The following is a 1,597-nucleotide window of genomic DNA, read 5'->3' on the forward strand; positions in this document are numbered from 1 at the left end:
AAGCACTGAGCAATAAAATTTAATTAAATAGTGCTATAAAATTACCACTTACAAGTACAATATGACCAATTGAATATCGGTTTAGAATGTGCATTAGTTAACTAAAAGGATGTGATGGACGAATGTTCAACTTTCAGCAATTTCTCATGATTGACACAGACATGAATAGGATATGAAAGAGGATTGTAAAAGCACAAATATGAGAAAATTAGATAAATTAACAAAGATCGTCGATTCATTTCTTTCTAGGTTGATTGATATGATGATGAGACATATATTTTCACATATTAACAACAAGTGTGAATAAATCATTGGTAAGTATAATAATGAATTCCAAATATGAATAGATTTTAGTTGAACGCATTGCATAATTTCAAGATTTCATTCGTGCATATTGAATGTTTAAAAGAACAATGAAACACATTAAAGTCAACATTCATTTGGTTAAAATAAGATATTAAAAATAAATCGTTATGCATATGAGAACGAAATAAGGATTTAAACACAATTTCATATAGTAACACTCAATAGGTTCAAGTACAATGCTTGAAAATCTCAAAATTTAAGATCAAGAGAATCTAGCAAAACACAGTGTGGTAGTTTAGGTTAAATGTGTAATATCTAAAGAAATAAAATAGAATGAGGAAAGTATTGTTAAGTGAAAATAAAGATAAAAAGTTTAAGTGACCTACGCCAATGACCATCTTGTCAATTTCACTGATGTCTATCTTCTCAACAGAAGATTGGAAAGCCACTTCACAAAGGACACAACCACCTCCTCATCCAATAACCACAACCTGAAATTAAAAATAACATTTACAGAATAAGGGAAATGAGAAAAACAAAGAGCACCAATAGTTAGCAGATTCTGCTTTGTAGAGGTTTATGCAAAAATTAAGTAGAGTCCAAGTGGGTTGAGTGCGATATTGGGAATCTAATGAATCGGTTACTAAAATTATAGAGTCCTGTGTCGTTAGTCCAACATCAGCCAAAATGCAACAATGAGAAGGACCTAATCATTCATTCTGGATGGAAACATTGAAGCCTAATGGCAAGGAAACTACTTGACATGCTTATATTTTCCAGAATAGAGTCTAAAAAACGAGGGAGAACTTGAGCAAATGAGAATGGCATTCAGTATTTCTGAGGCTCAAAAGGCAGGCTATAGAACAATGCTAACCTCTTAACAAGCCACAATCTAAAGCTGAACCTTTGGCAAGTGACCTCCCTCAAGCTTTAGTCTTTTTGCCGTCAATCCCACAAGGATGATGTGTGCATTTATCAGATTTCTCCATGAAACACTTCTTTGACCTAGAAATCAGAAAACTGTAATCTGTAACACACGTATCCCTATCATACTACATGCAAATTTCCCATAAGCGTGGTGATCCTCCATGCGATTAGCAAGGTGTTCATCCCTTCCATTTAAGGGCAAAAGTTGATAGATTAATAGAACTTAGCTACACGTTAGCGGGAAAAATTTAATTTCACCAAAAGGAAATGTCAATTATGTTTGATTGCACAATTTTCAAATGTTTTTTTTCTTATTAAGGTTAACTTTAAATAATAATAATAATAATAATAATAATAATAATAA

At 32.1% G+C, this 1,597-nt stretch overlaps 1 long non-coding RNA gene across 1 annotated transcript; it reads right to left on the reverse strand.

Annotated features, from left to right (window-relative positions):
• Positions 1 to 491: 491 nt before the first annotated feature.
• On the reverse strand, positions 492 to 1,560 carry LOC111382564. Its single transcript, XR_002700525.1, has 2 exons — positions 1,181 to 1,560; positions 492 to 797 (listed from the first exon to the last, which is right to left on the reverse strand). It is a non-coding gene; the product is annotated as an uncharacterized LOC111382564 (long non-coding RNA).
• Positions 1,561 to 1,597: the final 37 nt, after the last annotated feature.

This window comes from Olea europaea, unplaced genomic scaffold (genome assembly GCF_002742605.1).
Source record: "Olea europaea var. sylvestris unplaced genomic scaffold, O_europaea_v1 scaffold25208, whole genome shotgun sequence".
Lineage (NCBI taxonomy): Eukaryota > Viridiplantae > Streptophyta > Magnoliopsida > Lamiales > Oleaceae > Olea > Olea europaea.